Raw genomic sequence first — 21944 nt, 5'->3', positions numbered from 1 at the left:
TTTCTTCTGCATTTTACATACTTGATTTCATTTAGTCCTCGCAAAAATTTTGTGCAGTAGGTATTCATTATGTATAGCCACTTCATACATGAGAAAACTAAGGATGAAGAGATTAAGTAGGCTGTGCAAATGTGCAGGAGTAAGAATTCAAACTAGAATTGAATCCAAGTCCATGCTCTTTCCATTACACCATTCTTTCTTCTACAAGTAAACATTCTATCATTTGCTAAAATAATTCAGTAGCATCAGCTGTTGCAACTGTAAAAAGGCTCGGGGAATACCAGACATATTCCTGAAGTCTGACTGGTAAAGCTATATTACCCAGCTACGAAGGGGAAATCATACTTAGGCAGAGCAATCCCTACTTTTCCAAGTTTGACACATCAGAACAAACAAGAAATCAAAACTAAATTAAACTCGACCTTAACATTTATATTTCTTAAAGTCCTATTAATCCAACCAGCAGAGGCATGTAATAATACATGGAAAACAGGATGCTAATTTTATAAAAACAATTTCTACTTGGATTCTGCATGTTGTATATTTCCCACTCTGTATGTATCTTGTACGTGCATTTGAACATGTCTTTTATAGGTGTACATTTAAAAAAATTGCTCCAAAAGAGAGCTCATCCAAGGTCATCTCACTGGTTAATTTCATTTATAAGTTACAGTGAGGTTTGTTTTTTGGATACCAATACATTTCTTTTTTTTTGGCAATCTGAATTACATTTATTTTTAAACAAGTGGGAGGAATATTGAGTGTCTTGAATGTTGTGTGCAAAACTGACCCACGTCACCATCTCACCGTCACAACTGAACATGGCAAGGCAGGTACATTGGTTTCCAGCATCACAGGCAACACTGCATGTAGGTTTTTTAATGAATAATGTAAACTTCAGTGTTAAGGCAGCTGGTAGTAATGCTGAACACAGGCTTAGCTCCGTGCCCACGTCAGGAATGAGACGGTCAGCACTTGAAAACAAACTGTGAGAGGAGAAAAGGGGAGCCAGCATTATCTGACAAAAACAGAGTGTCAAAATATTTTCCCTTTCACACACACAAAAAGAAATACTGGAACATTTAGAAAAACAAAGCACCCATCCCGTCAACTTCAGCCTGTTCTTTAACAAATACTTCAAAATACTGATAAATAATAGTGACTGCAAGCAGAATTCCAGTGCCTGAGCCGATGGCCCCGAGGAAGTCAGCCAACACGGACAGGGCGCCGATGCACAAGTTGCCGAACGCAGCTGCTATGGGGATGCACCTATTAAGCTCATGAACCACAGACGTATCCCTGTGGCCTCTCATTACGATTTGCTGTTCTTTAAGCTGTTCAGCTACATCTTTGGCTGAGGAACAAGACACCACTACCCACATCTTAGACAAGAATGCACATGATCCCAACATGAAGATGCTATAAACAACCACATGGACAGGATCCTCAAATATGGCGCCCATGGACTCAGGAGGAGAAAGGTAGTAGCAAAGGCCCCCCACTGGGTAAGAACAAGCAGGTCCTCCCCAACTGACATCAGCCCACAGTCCTGGTAAATTTACTAAAAAGTTGCCTGGTAAATTTACTAAAAATCGAACTGACAGCATCTGGGAAATAACATACAGGTTGGATGATGGGGATGTTGGAGGTGTAGAAGAGCTTGGGGTAGCTGCTGTACTGCCCTCAGTACTGGGCCGACTTAATGGGCAGATCCACATGAAATCCCTGAAAATATATAACAGCAAACACGAAAACTGTAGCAATGAGGTTCATGAGATTGGGTAAATTCTGATGATTGAAAGCCTCCGTTAGAGCTTGACCTGTGTCTGTCCTGGTGGCCAGTAAATGAAAGACAGCTATGACTGCACCCTCAAACTCAGTACCTCTGCCACTGTTAATGGTAGTGGGACTAAAGGCCTTCCAGACAATGGTTTCACACGTGTTGGTGGCAATAAAGAGTGAAATTCCAGACCCCAAGTCGTAACCCTTCTGTAGCAGCTCATCTAACAGCAGCACAATCAAACCAGCAACAAACAACTGAATGATGATAAGGAGACAGATTCCAGCACCCATTTCAGCGGGATCCCCATACAGGTCCGTCATGACATACACAATGGCTTGCCCAATCGTAATGATCATACCAGACAGTTTTGGGGCTCCACTGAATAGGGCTCTGTCTTTGGGTATATCTCCAACTTCAATGATTTTGGCTTCAGCTAACAACTGCATAATCAAACCAGATGTTACAACTGGGGAGATACCCAATTCCATTAAAGTTCCTCTGTTGAAAGCAAAAATAACTCTCATCCAGTAGAAAGGATCTGCAGAATCTGATGACATGATTCCAAATAGTGGTATCTGACAACATACTAAGAAGGTGAAAAGAGTTATAGCAGTCCATAGTACCTTCTCTCTCTAAACTGGATTTTCCTTTCAGGTTTCTGAATTTCTGGTAGAACTGCACAGAAAGGTTTGATAACGTCTAAAAATGTGATGCCCATGGCGGCAGCTAGGGCCGCCCGGTGGGGCCCAGCGACCTCGGCACGTCCTTCGCTAGGGTCCCGTGGCTTGGATCTCGGTGCCCGCTCCCGACATGCTCCGGCCAGCCCCACCAATACATTAAAAAGGCATTTTTTAGGGAAGAAAAATATAGATGTACATACATATATAATTATAAAGGTAATATAAGCTTATTCCAACTACACAAAAATGGGTCTAATTCTTACTGAAACACTTTTCTCTTAGCTTTCCCAACACCCTTTCTCCTCAGTATTTTCCTCTTGACTCTCTGGCTGTTCTTTCTCAGTCCATCTGTGAACGTCTCCTATTCTACTCAAGGTCTAGGTTTTAGAGCTCCCTAGGGCCAGGTCCTGGACTCTCTTTCTCAACATTCCCTCCCTAGGTGATCACATTCATTCACAAAGATGTAAATACCATCTGCACCCTGATAATCCCCAGATTTATACTGTAAGCCCAAACCTCTAGAAAAACCCTCCATTACTACATAAAAGTTACTTTGTCTAAAAACTGAACTCTTGATGTTCCCCCCAAACCTGTTCCTTCTATATCCTCCACCCTATGGCTCATGCCATCAGACACTTATTTAATTCTAGGGAACCTCCTTGCCCCCATATATAATCCACCACCATATCCCCAAATACATTCTAAATGTGCCCACTTCTCTCCATTTCTACTGTCACTACTCTAGTCCAAGTGACCACTACCTCTCGCCTGGACTATTTATTATTGCTCTAGGCTATATCCTACAGATTCTCCTCTTTAATTTAAAGACCAGTGAGGTCTTTAAATTAAAACAAACAAACAAAAAACAGATACTATCATTCCTCTGATTAAAACTCCTTCAATAATTTCCCCTTGCACTTCAGGTCAAAATTCAAACTGCCAAACCTTGTATATTCTGACCTGCCTGTTCCTATCCAATTTCATCCCAGGTTTTTGCTCCCCTCTGTACTTCAGTGATATTGGTCTTCTTTCAGTTCTTCCAGTAAGCCAAAATCCTTACTGCCTCAGGGCTTTTGCACATGCTGTTTCCTCTACCTGGAATGCTTTCCTCCACTTCTTGCCCAGCTAACTCTGATTCATCGTTCAAGTTTCAGCACAAATATCACTTCCTGAGCCACCTCCTACCCTAAATTAGTTCCCCCTTGTGAATTCTCTCTCATAGCATCCTTTTCTTTCATATGAATCATTACAATTTGTAAGTAAATACATATGTGTGTGTGTATGCATATGTGCATATTAAATGCCTGGCTCTTCCACTACGTTGTTAAATTCATGAAGACAGGGACCATGTCCATCTTGGTCACCTCTGCATAGCCAACATTTTACATAGTGTCTGGCACATAATGGGTGCTTTATAAATATTTGCTGAATTAATCAATTAGTAAAAAGTCTCCTTCTCCACCAACACGCTGTTCCTGAAAGCAACCATTGTAAGTTGCTTTCCAGACATGAAAACATATGATTAAAGGGTAAAGAGTTCAGGAGATTGGCTCAAGATGGCAGAGTAGAAGGACATACTCTCACTCCCTCTTGTGAGAGCACTGGAATCACAACTAACTGCTGAACAATCATCGACAGGAAGCTACTGTAATTCACCAAAAAAGGTACCCCACATCCAAATACAAAGGAAAAGCCACAATGAGACGGTAGGAGGGGTGCAATCAAAATAAAATCAAATCTCATAACTGCTGGATGGGTGACTCACAAACTGGAGAACACTTATACCACAGAAGTCCACCCACTGCAGTGAAGGTTCTGAGCCCCAGGCTTCCCAATCTGGGGGTCCGGCAATGGTAGAAGGAATTCCTAGAGAATCAGACTTTGAAGGTTAGCGGGATTTGATTGCAGGACTCTGACAGAACTGCGGGAATCAGAGACCCCACTCTCGGAGGGCACACACAAAGTAGTGTGCGCATCAGGACCCAGGGGAAGGAGCACTGACCCCATAGGAGACTGAACTAGACCTACCTGCTAGTGTTGGAGAGTCTCCTACAGAGGTTGGGGTGGCTGTGGCTAACCGTGTGGACAAGGACACTGGCAGCAGAAGTTCTGGGAAGTAGTGCTTGGCGTGGGCCCTGCCAGAGTCAGCCATTACCCCACCAAGGAGCCTGGATAGGCTCCAGTGTTGGGTCACCTCAGGCCAAACAACCATCAGGGAGGGAACTCAGCCCCACCAATCACCAGACAAGTGGATTAAAGTTTTACTCAGCTCTGCCCAGCAAAGCAACAGCCAGCTCTACCCACCACCAGTCCCTCCCATCAGGAAACTTTCACAAGCCTCGTAAATAGCCTCATTAACCAGAGGGCAGACAGCAGAAGCAAGAAGAACTACAATCTTGCAGCCTGTGGAACAAAAACCCCATTCACAGAAAGACAGACAAGATGAAAAGGCAGAGGGCTATGTACCAGATGAAGAAACAAGATAAATCCCCAGAAGAACAACTAAAGGAAGTGGAGATAGGCAATCTTCCAGAAAAACAATTCAGAATAATGTTAGGGAAGATGATCCAGGACCTCGGAAAAAGAATGGAGGCAAAGAAAATAATGAAGGAAACGATAGCAACGATCAATAAAATTAAAAGCTGGTTCTTTGAGAAGATAAACAAAATTGATAAACCGCTAGCCAGACTCATCAAGAAAAAAAGGGAGAAGACTCAAATCAATACAATTAGAAATGAAAAAGGAGAAGTAACAACTGACACTGCAGAAATTCAAAGGATCATGAGAGATTACTACAAGCAACTATATGCCAATAAAATGGACAACCTGGAAGAAATGGACAAATTCTTAGAAATGCACAACCTTCAGAGACTGAACCAGGAAGAAAACAGGAAATATGAACAGACCAATCACAAGCACTGAAATTGAAACTGTGATTAAAAATCTTCCAACAAACAAAGGCCCAGGACCAGATGGCTTCACAGGCGAATTCTATCAACCATTGAGAGAAGAGGTATCACTTATCCTTCTCAAACTCCCCCAAAATATAGCAGAGGGAGGAACACTCCCAAACTCATTCTACGAGGCCACCATCACCCTGATACCAAAACCAGACGAAGATGTCACAAAGAAAGAAAACTACAGGCCAATGTCACTGATGAACATAGATGCAAAAGTCCTCAACAAAATACTAGCAAACAGAATCCAACAGCACATTAAAAGGATCATACACCATGATCAAGTGGGGTCTATCCCAAGAATGCAAGGATTCTTCAATACACGCAAATCAAACAATGTGATACGCCATATTAACAAACTGAAGGACAAAAGCCATATGATCATCTCAATAGATGCAAAGAAAGCTTTCGACAAAATTCAACACCCATTAATGATAAAAACCCTCCAGAAAGTGGGCATAAAGGGAACTTTCCTCAACATAATAAAGGCCATATATGACAAACCCACAGCCAACATTGTCCTCGATGGTGAAAAATTGAAACCATTTCCGCTAAGATCAGGAACAAGACAAGGTTGCCCACTCTAACCACCATTATACAACACAGTTTTGGAAGTTTTAGCCAAAGCAATAAGAGAAGAAAAAGAAATAAAAGGAATCCAAATCAAAAAAGAAGTAATACTGTCACTGTTTGCAGATTACATGATACTATGTGTAGACAATCCTAAAGATGCCACCAGAAAACTTCTAGAGCTAATCAATGAATTCGGTAAAGTAGCAGGATACAAAATTAATGCACAGAAATCTCTTGCATTCCTATACACTAATGAGGAAAAATCTGAACGTGAAATTAAGAAAACACTCCCATTTACCATTGCAACAAAAAGAATAAAATATCTAGGAATAAACCTACCTAAGGAAAAAAAGACCTGTATGCAGAACATTATAAGAAACTCATGAAAGAAATTAAAGATGATACAAATAGGTGGGGAGAGATATACCATGCCCTTGGATTGGAAGAATCAACACTGTGAAAATGACCATACTACCCAAAACAATCTAAAGATTCAATGCAATCCCTATCACCTTACCAACAGCATTTTTCACAGAGATAGAACGAAAAATTTCACAATTAGTATGCAAACACAAAAGACCCCGAATAGCCAAAGCAATCTTGAGAAAGAAAAACGGAGCTGGAGGAATCAGGTTCCCTGACTTCAGACTATACTACAAAGCCACAGTAATCAAGATAGTATGGTACTGGCAAAAAAAAAAGAAATATAGATCAATGGAACAGGATAGAAAGCCCAGAGATAAGCCCACGCACATATGGTCACCTTATCTTTGATAAAGGAGGCAAGAATATATAGTGTAAACAAGACAGCCTATTGAAAAAGTGGTGCTGGGAAAAGTGGACAGCTACATGTAAAAGAATGAAATTAGAACACTCCGTAACACATTACACAAAAATAAGCTCAAAATGGATTAAAGACCTAAATGTAAGGCCAGACACTATCAAACTCTTAGAGGAAAACATAGGCAGAACACTCTAGGACATAAATCACAGCAAGATCCTTTTTGACCCAACTCCTAGAGAAATGGAAATAAAAACAAAAGTAAACAAATGGGACCTAATGAAACTTAAAAACTTTTGCACAGCAAAGGAAAACTTAAACAAGACCAAAAGACAACCCTCAGAATGGGAGAAAATATTTGCAAATGAAGCAACTGACAAAGGATTAATCTCCAAAATTTACAGGCAGCTCATGCAGCTCAATATCCAAAAAACAAACAACCCAATCAAAAAATGGGCAGAAGACCTAAATAGACATTTCTCCAAAGAAGATATACAGATTGCCAACAAACACATGAAAGAATGCTCAACATCATTAATCATTAGAGAAATGCAAATCAAAACTACAATGAGATATCATCTCACACCAGTCAGAATGGTCATCATCAAAAAATCTAGAAACAATAAATGCTGGAGAGGGTGTGGAGAAAAGGGAACACTCTTGCACTGTTGGTGGGAATGTAAATTGATACAGCCACTATGGAGAACAGTATGGAGGTTCCTTAAAAAACTAAAAGTAGAATTACCATAAGATCCAGCAATCCCACTACTGGGCATATACCCTGACAAAACCATAATTCAAAAACAGTCATGTACCAAAATGTTCAGTGCATCTCTATTTACAATAGCCAGGACATGGAAGCAACCTAAGTGTCCATCAACAGATGAATGGATAAAGAAGATGTGGCACATATATACAATGGAGTATTACTCAGCAATAAAAAGGAACGAAACTGAGTTATTTGTAGTAACGTGGATGGTCCTAGAGACTGTCATACAGAGTGAAATAAGTCAGAAAGAGAAAAACAAATACCGTATGCTAACACATATATATGGAATCTAAAAAAACCCAAAAAAAGGGTCATGAAGAACCTAGGGGCCAGACGGGAATAAATACGCAGACCTACTAGAGAATGGACTTGAGGATACAGGGAGGGGGAAGGGTAAGCTGGGACAAAGTGAGAGAGTAGCATGGACACATATACACTACCAAGCGTAAAATAGATACCTAGTGGGAAGCAGCCGCATAGCACAGGGAGATCAGCTCAGTGCTTTGTGACCACCTAGAGGGATGGGTTAGGGAGGGTGGGAGGGAGGGAGACGCAAGAGGGAAGAGATATGGGGACATATGCATACGTATGACTGATTCACTTTGTTATAAAGCAGAAACTAACACACCATTGTAAAGCAATTATACTCTAATAAAGATGTTAAAAAAAAAGAATGGAGGCAAAGAATGAGAAGATGCCAGAAATGTTTAACAAAGACCTAGAAGAATTAAAGAACAAACAAACACAGATGAACAATACAATAACTGAAATGAAAAATACACCAGAAGGAACCAAAAGCAGAATACCTGAGGCAGAAGAAAGGATAAGTGACCTGGAAGACAGAATGGTGGAATTCCCTGCTGCAGAACAAAATAAAGAAAAAGAATGAAAAGAAACGAAGACAGCCTAAGGACCTCTGGGACAACATTAAACGCAACAACATTTGCATTATAGGGCTCCTAGAAGGAGAAGAGAGAGAGAAAGGACCCGAGAAAATATCTGAAGAGATTATACTTGAAAACTTCCCTAACATGGGAAAGGAAATAGCAACCCAAGTCCAGGAAGCGCAGAGTGTCCCATACAGGATAAACCCAAGGAGAAACACACCGAGACACAAAGTAATCAAATTGGCAAAAACTGAAGACAAAAATTATTGAAAGCAGCAAGGGAAAAACGACAAATAACATACAAGGGAACCCCATAAGGGTAACAGCTGATTTCTCAGCAGAAACTCCACAAGCCAGAAGCGAGTGGCAGGACATATTTAAACTGATGAAAGGGAAGAACCTACAACCAAGATTATCTACCTGGCAAGGATCACATTCAGATTCGCTGGAGAAATCAAAAGCTTTACAGAAAAGCAAAAGCTAAGAGAATTCAGCACCACCAAACCAGCTCTACAACAAAGGCTAAAGGAACTTCTCTAAGTGGGAAACACAAGAGAAGAAAAGGACCTATAAAAACAAACCCAAACCAATTACGAAAATGGTAATAGGAACATACATATCGATAAGTACCTTAAACGTCAATGGATTAAATGCTCCAACCAAAAGATACAGGCTCACTGAATGGATACAAAAACAAGACCCATATATATGCTGCCTACAAGAGACCCACTACAGACCTAGGGACACAAACAGACTGAAAGCGAGGGGATGGAAAAAGATATTCCATGCAAATGGAAATCAAAAGAAAGATGGAGTAGCAATATTCATATCAGATAAAATAGACTTTAAAATAAAGCCTGTTACAAGAGACAAGGAAGGACACTACACAATGATCAAGGGATCAATCCAAGAAGAAGATATAACAATTATAAATATATATGCACCCACCATAGGAGCACCTCAATACAAAACGCAACTACTAACAGCTATAAAAGAAGAAATCAACAGTAACACAGTAATACTGGGGGACTTTAACACCTCACCTACACCAATGCACAGATCATCCGAACAGAAAATGAATAAGGAAACACAAGCTTTAAATGACACAATACACCAGATAGATTTAATTGATACTTATAGGACATTCCATCCAAAAACAGCAGATTACACTTTCTTCTCGAGTGCACGTGGAATATTCTCCAGGATACGTCACATACTGGGTCACAAATCAAGGCTCAGTAAATTTAAGGAGATTGACATCGTATCAAGCATCTTTTCTGACCACAACGCTATGAGATTAGAAATCAATTACAGGGAAAAAAAAAGTAAAAAACACAAACACATGGAGGCTAAACAATACATTATTAAATAACCAAGAGATCACTGAAGAAATCAAAGAGGAAATCAAAAAATACCTAGCGACAAATGACAATGAAAACACGACGATCCAAAACCTATGGGATGCAGCAAAAGCAGTTCTAAGAAGGAAGTTTATAGTAATACAATCCTACCTCAAGAAACAAAAAACATCTCAAATTAACAATCTAACCTTACACCTAAAGGAACTAGAGAAAGAAGAATAAACAAAACCCAAAGTTAGTAGAAAGAAAGAAAGAAATAGCGATCAGAGCAGAAATAAATGAAATAGGAACAAAGAAAACAATAGCAAAGATCAATAAAACTAAAAGCTGGTTCTTCGAGAAGATAAACAAAATTGATAAACCATTAGCCAGACTCATCAAGAAAAAGAGGGAGAGGACTCTAATCAATAAAACTAGAAATGAAAAAGGAGTAGTTACAACAGACACCGCAGAAATACAAAGCATCCTAAGAGACTACTACAAGCAACGCTATGCCAATAAAATGGACAACCTGGAAGAAATGGACAAATTCTGAGAAAGGTATAACCTTCCAAGACTGATCCAGGAAGAAATAGAAAATATGAACAGACCAATCACAAGTAATGAAATTGAAACTGTGATTAAAAATCTTCCAACAAACAAAAGTCCAGGGTCAGATGCCTTCACAGGTGACTTCTATCAAACATACAGAGAAGAGCTAACACCCATCCTTCTCAAAGTCTTCCCAAAAATTGCAGAGGAAGGAACACTCCCAAACTCATTCTATGAGGCCACCATCACCCTGACACCAAAACCAGACAAAGATACTCCAAAGAAGAAAATCACAGAAAAATATCACTTATGAATAGAGATGCAGAAATCTTCAGCAAAATACTAGCAAACAGAATCCAACAACACACTAAAAGGATCATATGCCACGATCAACTGGGATTTATTCCAAGGATGCAAGGATTCTTCAATATATGAAAATCAAAGAATGTGATACACCGTATTAACAAATTGAAGAATGAAAACCATATGATCATCTCAATAGATGCAGAAAAAGCTTTTGACAAAATTCAACATCCATTTATGATAAAAACTCTCCAGTAAATGGGCATAGAGGGAACCTACCTCAACATAATAAAGGCTATGTACGACAAACCCACAGCAAACATCATTCTCAATGGTGAAAAACTGAAAGCATTTTCTCTACCATCAGGAACAAGACAAGGCTGTCCACTCTCACCAGTATTATTCAACATAGTGTTGGAAGTCCTAGCCACGGCAATCAGAGAAGAAAAAGAAATAAAAGGAATACAAATTGGAAAAGAAGAAGTAAAACTGTCACTGTTTGCAGATGACATGACACTATACATAGAGAATCCTAAAGATGCCACCAGAAAACTACTAGAGCTAATCAATGAATCTGGTAAAGTTGCAGGATACAAAATTAATGCACAGAAATCTCTTGCACTCCTATACACTAATGATGAAAAATCTGAAAGAGAAATTAAGGAAACATTCTCATTTACCATTGCAACAAAAAGAATAAAATATCAAGGAATAAACCTACCCGGGAGACAAAAGACCTGTATGCAGAAAACTATGACACTGATGAAGGAAATTTAAGATGATACAAACAGATGGAGAGATATATACCATGTTCTTGGATTGGAAGAATCAATATTGTGAAAATGACTATACTACCCAAAGCAATCTACAGATTCAGTGCAATCCCTATCAAACTACCAATGGCATTTTTTACAGAACTAAAACAAAAAATCTTAAAATTTGTATGGAGACACAAAAGACCCCGAGTAGTCAGAGTGGTCTTGAGGGAAGAAAACGGAGCTGGAGGAATCAGACTCCCAGACTTCAGACTATACTACAAAACCTACAGTAATCAAGACAATATGGTACTGGCACAAAAACGGAAATATAGATCAATGGAACAGGATAGAAAGCCCAGTGATAAACCCACACATTTATGGTCAACTAATCTATGACAAAGGAGGCAAGGATATACAATGGAGAAAAGACAGTCTCTTCAGTAAGTGGTGTTGGGAAAACTGGACAGCTACATGTAAAAGAATGAAATTAGATCGCTCCCTAACACCGTACACAAAGATAAACTCAAAATGGATCAGAGACCTAAATGTAAGACTGGACACTATAAAACTCTTAGAGGAAAACATAGGAAGAACACTCTTTGACATAAATCATAGCAAGATCTTTTTTGATCCACCTCCTAAAGTAATGGAAATAAAAATAAACGAATGGGACTTAATGAAACTTAAAAGTTTTTGCATGGCAAAGGAAACCACAAATAAGACCAAAAGACAACCCTCCGAATGGGAGAAAATATTTGCAAACGAATCAACGGACAAAGAATTAATCTCCAAAATATATAAACAGCTCATGCAGCTCAATATTAAAAAAACAAACAACCCAATCCAAAAATGGGCAGACCTAAATAGACATTTCTCCAAAGAAGACATACAGATGCCCAAGAGGCACATGAAAAGCTGCTCAACATCACTAATCATTAGAGAAATGCAAATCAAAACTACAGTGAGGTATCACCTCCCATCAGTTAGAATGGGCATCATCAGAAAATTTACAAACAACAAATGCTGGAGAGGGTATGGAGAAAAGGGAACCATCTTGCACTGTTGGTGGAAATGTAAATTGATACAGGCATTATGGAGAACAGTAAGGTTCCTTAGAAAACTAAAAATAGAACTACCATATGACCCAGCAATCCTACTACTGGGCATATACCCAGAGAAAACTATAACTGAAAAAGCACATGCACCCCAATGTTCATTGCAGCACTATTTACGATAGCCAGGTCATGGAAGCAACCTAAATGCTCATTGACAGACGAATGGAAGAAGATGTGGTACATATATACAATGGAATATTACTCAGCCAGAAAAAGGAACGAACTTGGGTCATTTGTAGAGACGTGGATGGATCTAGAGACTGTCATACAGAGTGAAGTAAGTCATAAAGAGAAAAACAAAATATCGTAAATTAACGCATATATGTGGAACCTAGAAAAATGGTACAGATGAACCAGTTTGCAGAGCAGAAATTGAGACACAGATGTAGAGAACAAACGTATGGACATCTGAGCAGGCACCATGTCATTTGGAGCACGTCCGTAGTGGTTTAACAGCAGCATTTTATCACTATAGTAAGTTTTAAGAGGAAGGTGGTAAGGAGGATTTCTTCAATAAAACTGTAATTATAAAGTGGTTAATTGTATTACAATAAAAAAGAAAGTATTTTATTTAGGAGTAAAAAATAGTTTTGTCACTTTAGAAAGGTGTTAAATTTTTAGTAACTTGATTTAATGTCTTATACTTAGTAGTCCCACTTTCAGAAGAGATATGCATGTTTTGCTCAGTCCTTATCACATCAATGGCAGTTAACTGAAAAATCCAAAATTACTTTTTAGCAAGCCAATGGTTTCATGTTTATTCAAGTTAATGTTGGCTCAATAGGCAGAGAGGACCAGAACTGTCATTCTAATGTGTTTTTCATTTATTTTTAAATTGAAGTATAGTTCTAATTGTTTTAATTCGTTGCATTAAAAATCTGTTAAAAACAAAAACGAAAACAAGCCAAACCTCCTACTTTATTTTTCCTTGCACTTAAAAGAGGAATTCAAAGTTCCTCTAGTAAGTTCAACACCTGGGGGAACTTCATTAAGCGCTATTCCCTGAAATTACCGCTTCACAGTGCAAAATAGGGGCTTTATAATCTGAAGAAGTTAATGTAATGTGCACCGCTGCTCAGGGACTCACAGTGGCACTGGGAAATGCTGCCATGCTATTACCTTAATTAATGTTTCCATCAAATGAGTGGAGTGCAAAAAAAAAAAAAATTCATAACTAAAAGTCAGGGTTTAAAGGATTTGGAGAAACAATGAATTCCTGATTTCAACATTAGCTGAGGAAGACTTTAATTTCTGCTCTCAAACAGTCTTTAATTCTGGTAGCTACGTGTCAAGACACAAATGGATGCTGGATAAAGTTCAAAGATACTAAAATGATTAAGGAATCTGTTGACTGCTACACGTAGTAAACTGTAAAAAGTGTTACGACACTTCAGGATGGAAAAGGCAGATTATAAGACTGCACAGTGTTATGAACTGTTATGAAAGGTATATCCTACTCGAACTTGTTTGCCAAATTTCAAAATCCTAGAATTTAAGATTTCTACAACAAAGGCAATACCAACTTAAATTCTGAAATAATTTAAGACAAATAAAATATTATTCTAAGCTGTGGAGAGAAAACATCAATCTTGTAAGAATCAGTGTAAAACTAAATTTTAATAGTTTGAAGGAGAATTTGGGTGATTTTTATAGATTTTATGGACTTAAAAGTAATCTTGCAAATATATTTGGGTGGGGATAGAGAATAGCTGACTTTTAAAGGTTGTTATTACAAACAATAGTCATAAATTCTCACAAACCTTCCTTTGAGGTGAATGCAAAAAATACAGGTCTGGACCAAACACCAGAATTCTTTGCTTCCTATTAAAAGTTGCTACTGGCCAGTTCTCGAATCAAAGTGTTAGCAGAATTTCAAATCTGCCTCATGCCTTGAACGTAGGAGCAATTCCAGGGTTTCAAGAATTTTTAACAATCAAGGGAAAGAAGGGGGTTCACTGCATAATAATTAGATGCTAAACAGTCTTGACTTATTTAAGCTGCCTTTCTATTTTCCTCATTGACACAGGAACTATCAAGTTTACTCAGATTTCTCTTTGGGCAAGTCCTGGCTAACCTTCTGGGCTCCCCTCTGTACAGACATATATGTAGAATCTGAACATCTTTGTAAGTTTCTCCAACCAACCACTGGCAAGCTGGGTCATTTCTTCTACTCTTCATGAATTCATCATCAATCCAAAGTGGCAATTTTAAAATCCTACAGTTTCTCTGAAGATCATGAAATACCTTGATTAGTACAGCCTCACAGTTTTTCTTTTTTACATATAAATTTTAAGAAAAACTAGCTTTTGATCCTGATGTAAATATTCCGATTTTCTAAACGTACTTGCTTGACTCGCTATGTTATTAGGAACACCAGTCAGCTTCCTTGACAAAACTGATCTTGAGGAATCTAAGTTTTGAAAATACTTCTGACTGTTTTTAGACAGCAAATGTGCCGAGGTCAAACCATATGGCACAAGAGTAAATAATCAGTTGCTTCAAAGAAACACTTGTTGAGCTACTGACGTGTGCTACAAAGAACTATCTCAGTTTTTGGAGCACTACATGAAAGGGTAGGTGTTAGGAATGGGGAAAAATGCCAAATCTCACTTGAGGTTACAGCAGCTTACTGACAATATGGTGAATGTCACAGGGACCAGGCAAGGTAATGACGGTGAGATATAAATTGACTACGTGATTAAACCTTAAATGTCTGATGCGACAGCAGTTCATTACTAAGTATTTATAGGGTCTCATCTGTGGTGTGTCAAATTAAAACTCTGATATTGTAACAAACTATGCTAACTTTCTACTTTAAAAATGCATTAATCCAAGCTACTTAAGGAATACTTATGTAACAGTTAAGCAATATTTTATTTATTTTAAAAGTTTATAATTTGTTCAGATATTGTACCTGAATACTGGTGCTGAGAAGTAAAAATAATTTCTTACCCTTTTCCCTAAAATTGCTGCCAGTTCTTTCAGGAATTCAAACAACAAGATTTCATTCCCTATACCCTGTCTCCTTCTTTTTATTACCTTTCCCTGTTCTCTATCTCACCTGGGAATGTTGACCTTGAAGCCAATGGCTTGACCTTTGGCAGCTACCATCTAATTCCAAATGGAGCCATGTCAAGGCAACTGCACACAGCAGGTGCACAAGAAATGCTGGCACTTTGCATCAAGTGCAAAGACAATGCCATTTTTGAGCATTAGCACCACCCCAGAGTGGATAAGAGCCAGGGGTTCTGGCCTGCAGAAAATAGGAAAGCAGGAAAAACACATAAAGAAATGCCTGTGTGCTTTGTGACTAAGGAGCCACAGCCCTAAGAGTAGCTCAGAAAAAGCGCAAATTATTGGTGAAGCTAAAGCAAGGAAATTTTCTTGATGCAGAGCATGTGGTTACATAACCGTAAACCACAGCATATTTGGTTACAAGGACAAAAAAAGTTCATTTGTATTCATTGCTTAATGGAAGTTTTTATACATCCATATTGTTGTGCAATACTTTAATATTGATGCAGCACCTAGTGTCAACTGACCTTGAACAACAGTCCATTAAATATCACCAGGCCCTGGATGAATCAGTAGTTAGCATCAAATACTACCCTGAGGTGTCCAACTCAGAGACGATTTAAGCTTTATGACTTGATGAATATAGCAATGATTTACTTCTTGGCACTAAGGGCACAGGGAGAACAAGCTTCTGTTTTGTTTGTTTCAAGTCAGTGAGTCAGATCCAATACTGGAAAAATTTCAAAAAGTATACTAAATTCTTCCAATGCCTATACTAGGCTTTGGTCCTATATTAAACATCTTTAAGAAACTGGATTAATTATTTCAACAGCTAACTACTATTTAACATTCTACAGACCCTTTTATCAATTCAAATAACTATAAACCTATATGTATCAAAAAGACATTTTTGTATTAGTCTGGCTTTAGAATCTATTAGCTCAATTGAAAACATGAAAAACTGGGTTATGTTGTTGCTTTGTTTTAAGGTGACCAATAAGATAAAGTTTTGTTAACACTGGATTTTCCATCACATAATAATGGCTATGGTTTCTTAAAGACTCAGTATATGTAAGTGTTGGGCTAAGTTTTTGACATATACTGTCTCATTTAATCTTTACAACAATCTGATAAATTAGGCATTATTATTCCACTTTTCAGATAGGAAAACTGAGGCACAAAGATGGTAATTGACTTGCCTAGACCAACAACTAATTAATGTCATGTGAACCAGAGCTGGATTCAGCTCTAATAAGCTCTGAGGTCTAGCTCCTGGTCACTAGGGTGGACAGTTTTCACTGGGCTCTCCTACTGTAATTCACCACAGATAACTTGCAGGAAATTATTTGGTCCAATTAGCCAAAAGGATTACTCAGACTAGGCCCCTACCAAGCACGAAACACCATTCAGTAAGGAAAACCTCGATTAAACCCCAAGATGAGTTCTGTAAGTTAAACCTACAGACGTTTATTGAGCGCACGCAAAAGAGATGAGAGGCAAAGCCAAAAACACAGACCTCATTTCAAGAAAAAGAAAATATTCAGGATTAGTTAAAAAGAAGCAAATGTACCAACCTTATTATTAGGGTGTTTCTACATTTTATCTTAAAATGTGGCTACTATAAAATTATGCTACCTGCCCACATTCTGTACTCTTTCTTAAGTTACTATATACAAAGAGACAATATGACAAGCTTTAGAGAGACCAATTCAGCAAAAACTTATAAGTCAACAAAGCAAAAATAATTACTTTCTAATAGATGAAAATATAAGGGTAATTAAAACTTTACATATCTGAATGTATACATTAAAATAATAGTATGACCATTGGTGTGTCATCAAAAATAAATAAATAAAACTGTCAGAGGTGAAATGAATCAAATAACACTGAGTATTTCTTACTGATTTATCTGTAAATCTGTACTGTGGTAGTAGTTTGTTTGCTCCAGGCTTCTGATCCTACAACATGACTAAACGTTATTTGCTCTGGAGATTACATGACGGACAAAACAAAACAAAGCCCAGATGTAAGAACTCGTAGTGGGCTTGGGCAGAAACCTTGGCATTCTGCTGGAGAGAAGGAGAAACTGCTATTGAGTGAGCACCCATTCTGTACCCAGTGCTGGGCTGAGTAGTTTACATAAGTTATTGGATCTAAACATTTCAACAGCCCTACTGACACCACGTCATCATCATCCTTTCACAGCTGAGGTAACTGAAGCCCAGAGAGGTTAATTAACTCACCACAGTCCCAGCGGGCAAGTAGCAGAGCTGAGATTCAACTCCGGATGTCTGACTCATAGACAATGGGGTTCCCCCAAAATTAACATATAAAAATTATATATACACATAGTAATCTTAACTCCTTTTTCTCCAAAAGTGAGAGGATTCTCAAAATGTAGCTTTAGAAAAGCTGGGGGGCAGGGGTGCGACCCAATCCAAGGAAAGGAACACTCTCATGGAGTGAGGCAGCTACTGTGGCTGGACAAGCAGTGGGGTCTGTGGGGAAACCAGAGTCCCGATGACCTCCAGCCACCCCAGTTGTTTTCAGCTTGTTTCCTACCACCGGGGAATGGAAAGTGACCGGCTCTGTGAGCGGCCATTGGAAGCCAGGCTCCAACAGTCCTGGACGCGTTGGCAGAGGATGGCATCTGTCTTCTGCATTGTGGAAACGCTCAGAGACACAGTGGCTCCCACCTTAACACACTGAGGAATGAGTCTGTTGCTTCCTATTTTGCCCTGTCACTCTATATGAAGACGTTAAGAAAAGAATTTTTGGATTCAAAGAGAGAACTTTAAAATAAAAAAGAATACTTTTTGGAAGAAACATTGATAGGAACCAGATGAGATGAAGAATAACATATTCTGTGAATTGAAAACAAGTAAACAAGAGCTATCATGCACATCAATAAGATAATTTGAAAAGCACATTGGAATAAAATAAATAAAGACAACTAGATGTTTGAAAGTATTGAGTGAGCAGATGCCATCTAAATAAGCAGAACTCCTCCATCTAAGGACATCTAGAAACTCAGCAGGTGAAGAAGCATTTAAATCCACCTTCATTAAAGTGGCAGGTAGAAAAATGGAGCTATAATCTGAAGATCCATGGTTTCGCACAAGAGCTGGAACTTAGGAGGAAGAAATGTAGCAATCTTAAAACTGAGCTACAAAAAATCCAAAGCGATCAGTCTCAGGAAGAGGATCTGACCAGCAGACATCTTCAAAGACCAAATATCTCAGGTCATAGTTAAGTAGCATTCATCTGGGAACTAAGGAGAGAGATGGCTAACTTATATCAGGACTTAAGTGCAGCCTGAACTACTAAGAACACTGAAAACTCCAAGTGCAATCAGGAAAGCCTTCATTCCAAGAGAAGGCATTGAAGTCACTGGGAAGGACAGCACAAAGTCCATTTGACGCAATGCTCAAAAGACAATCTTTTCTCACTAAATGCAAAGCACTTTGTTATAAGGATCATAGCTTCCCCTTTACCAGGAGATATAAAAGATTTTATCAGACAAAGCAATTCTCCAATCACAGACAGATAATGAGAGAACCATTCCTAACGACAGCACAAACTTTCAGGAACATGACTCCTATGGCAAAAAATCTATGGGAGCTAATTCATGGGTGTTCCCAAGAGCTCCTAAATTGAGTCAGGTAGTTTTTGGGGAGATTAGGAATAAGACTTTTGGGTCAACATAACCAAAGCTGCCTTTGTAAGAATTAATTCTGAAGAGATTCATATCTGGAGACGAGGATACGAGATTTTTCCCTACTTGTTCTCCAAGAAATGTGTATAACAAACTATAAAAGTGGACTTAGATTAAAAATTTGCTGAAATCTTTAGTCTTTAGTATAGAATATATATTTTTATTATATATATTAAGGTACAATATGTACCAATATATTGTCCCTTTAAAAATTACCTTTATATTATACTATCTTTCCTTCAAATATGATACCTTTACAGGATTTTTCCAGCTATAATATCTGTGCTTTCAAGAGTGGTATGCTATCAATCAACCAATATCAACTTTCGTCTTTGACTGACCTTGCAACAATATTCATTTAAGGTATAATCACTCTTCACGGACAAATCATTGTCTATTAAACAGTAATTTATTTGATGTGTTTCTGGAAATTTTTTTACATCACTGGTTTTATGAAACCCAAGTGTTCCATGAAAGAAACTACAAAAATAACACCACCCTATTCACAACACACTCGTTAAGCATACTTTTATGAATATAAGTAAAACACTTCATGATCTTATATTTACTATATAATACAATTCAAACTGAATTAAAATGCTTTTTGATATCAGAGTCTTAGGTCTTAGCTATTTCCTGAACATTGTGGGAGATTGGAAAGCATTTTTAGTTAATGCATTTGGGATTAAAACCACTGCTTTTAGGATGAAAAAATAAAGTTAATTGGCATATTTTGCTTCAATGACCAAAAGAAACATAAGGTAGCAGTGCAAATTAATGGAGATGGTAGGTAACTCTTGCATTTTTAAGGGGGAGAATGGAAGAACAACGAAGATTATAAAAGCTTTTTAGGCTAGGCATTTGGTTTCAGCATGGTGTGGTAAAGGGCTTCATTCTAACCATATGCCTCATGCTCTTGAATATCTATGATGAAGCTTCAAATGAACAGTAACATTTATACACTTTTCCATAGAATGAAGAATGACAAATCTTCTGAATTTACTTAGGTGAAAGCCAATTAGGAGAGAGATTTAACTCTGGAAAGTAAAAGCACCAAAATATAGCTTAATTAAATAGGGAAGATAATTTTAAAAGCATAATCTTCCTATATTCATGAACTTCTTAAGGGTTCAAATCTAAAGGCCTTAAGTTAAAATAAAAAATCTTACCAATAACAAAGGCTACAACCCCCCGAGATACAGAAACCAGAGAATTTCTGGGAACTGAGAGGAGAGTCACATCCACACTAGGGGAAATCTGATGGCTTACTTTGACACCGCATTCCCCAAATCCCACTACCTTCGGACTCAGCTCTGAGACTCCATGAGCTAACGACGGTTTCCCTAGGATTACAGAACCAGGACAGTATCTCAAATAGAATGCTCTAAGTTAAGCCTATAGTTCTACAGTAACATCATAATAACTTTGCTAATAATAACGTGGATCAAAAGTTTTTTTAAAAGGTAGGGAAGAATAACCCTATACTTTGGAATTAAAGCATATACTGCTAATTCTTAACTATAACAAAAAAAAAAAAAAGAAGAAAAGAAAAAGGCAATTACAATCCTTTGAAAATGCGAGGAAATTAAAAGTTCAGAATTATCTAAAAGAACCAGAAATTACACTCATATTTTCTTCTCTAAAGAGAGATATTCATATTATGTATGACAGAAATCTCTAATTTTATCAATAAGTGGGAAGTCTGTCTTGGTCTGCTGTATCTGGATTCAATGTAAAGCAATTATAGTCCAATAAAGATGTAAAAAAAAAAAAGATAATATGGAATGGGGTGAAACAGGTAGGGGTATAGATAAAACATGAGTCATCAGTTGGTAAATATTAAAGCTGGATGAGTTCATGGGTATACAAGGAACACTCACAGTATTTTGTATACTTTTGTATATGTTTAAAATTTGTGATAATTGTTTAAAAACAAGACGACACTGTAGAAAACAGTTTGGCACTTTCTCAAAGGTTAAGCGTAGAGCTACTGTATGATCCAACAACTCTGCTACTACCTACGCTGCACATCTAACAGAACTGAAAGCAGGGATTTGAACAAATATTCGTACACCAATGATCATAGCAGCATGATTCACAATAGCTACAAGGTGGAAAACAACCCAAGTGTCAATCAACCGATGAATAACAAAATATGGTATATATACACAGTGGGATTCATTAAGCCAAAAAAGGAATGGCATTTTGTTACATGCTATAACATGGATGAACCTTGAAAACACTAGGTTTAGTGAAATAAGCCAGATATAGAAGGATAAATATTGTAGATTCCACGTACACGAGGTACCTAGAATAGGCAAATTCATAGAAACAGAAAATAGAATAGAGGTTACTAAGGGCTGGTGGGAGGCAAAATGGGGTTGTTACTGTTTGATGGTTACAGAGTTTTTGTTGAGGATGATGAAAAAGTTTTGGTTACAGACAGCGGTGATGGTTACACAACACTGTGACTGTACTTAATGCCACTGAACTGCATATTTATAAACGGTTAAAATAAATATGATTTATGTATATTTTACCACAATAAAAAAAAAGAGGAATTAAAAAAGACATTTCCAAGCTACTAATACAAATGAAGTATATTAAGCATATAAAATACATAAGTATAAACAATTCACATGTTTTTATAAACATTTAAAGAAAGGTTCAGTGACAGAGCTGAAAATTATTAAAGTATTTTAGCAGAATACCTAAC

General features: G+C 37.8%; 1 protein-coding gene and 2 pseudogenes across 2 annotated transcripts in view; 1 reads left to right on the top strand and 2 right to left on the bottom strand.

Moving 5' to 3' along the window:
* UMAD1 (UBAP1-MVB12-associated (UMA) domain containing 1) overlaps positions 1–21944 on the bottom strand; it is a 227625-nt gene that overhangs the window by 140509 nt on the left and 65172 nt on the right. The window lies entirely within an intron of this gene.
* Positions 1023–21944, bottom strand: part of LOC149748419 (protein transport protein Sec61 subunit alpha pseudogene) — a 76129-nt pseudogene continuing 55207 nt past the window's right edge. The window contains exon 2 of the transcript XR_016394212.1: positions 1023–21944. This exon is cut by the window's right edge and continues 31378 nt beyond it. The product of XR_016394212.1 is annotated as a protein transport protein Sec61 subunit alpha pseudogene (transcript).
* On the top strand, positions 15085–19621 carry LOC149748420 (5-azacytidine-induced protein 2 pseudogene; annotated as a pseudogene).

This window comes from Delphinapterus leucas, chromosome 9 (genome assembly GCF_059928025.1).
Source record: "Delphinapterus leucas isolate spDelLeu-1000000601 "Yukka" chromosome 9, BTC_Dleu_Yukka2, whole genome shotgun sequence".
NCBI lineage: Eukaryota > Metazoa > Chordata > Mammalia > Artiodactyla > Monodontidae > Delphinapterus > Delphinapterus leucas.
The sequence above is the reverse complement of the archived record's forward strand: the minus strand, read 5'-3'. Positions and strand labels throughout refer to the sequence as shown.